The sequence below is a fragment of the Populus euphratica genome, unplaced genomic scaffold (assembly GCF_000495115.2).
Source record: "Populus euphratica unplaced genomic scaffold, PopEup_1.0 scaffold564.1, whole genome shotgun sequence".
In the NCBI taxonomy this organism is placed as follows: domain Eukaryota; kingdom Viridiplantae; phylum Streptophyta; class Magnoliopsida; order Malpighiales; family Salicaceae; genus Populus; species Populus euphratica.
This window is the reverse complement of record NW_011500443.1, coordinates 112,826-113,162: the sequence shown is the minus strand read 5'-3', so window position 1 is coordinate 113,162 and position 337 is coordinate 112,826.

Here is a 337-nt window from a genome sequence, read left to right as displayed (position 1 = left end):
GGGAACAAAGCCAAGAGATAAGATCACAATAGAGAATTTCTCAAACCAAGCACGAGATGCTTGTTTGAGACCATATAATGCTTTCTTAAGCTTACAAACATATCTAAAGTCATGTGAAATATTAGGAGGGGGAGCCATATAAACTTCTTCTCAAAGATCTCCATTTAAGAAGGTATTTTTAACATCGCTTGTTTGAGACCATATAATGCTTTCTTAAGCTTACAAACATATCTAGAGTCATGTGAAATATCAGGAGGGGGAGCCATATAAACTTCTTCTCGAAGATCTCCATTCAAGAAGGCATTTTTAACATCAAGCTGAGAAATATGCCACTAAC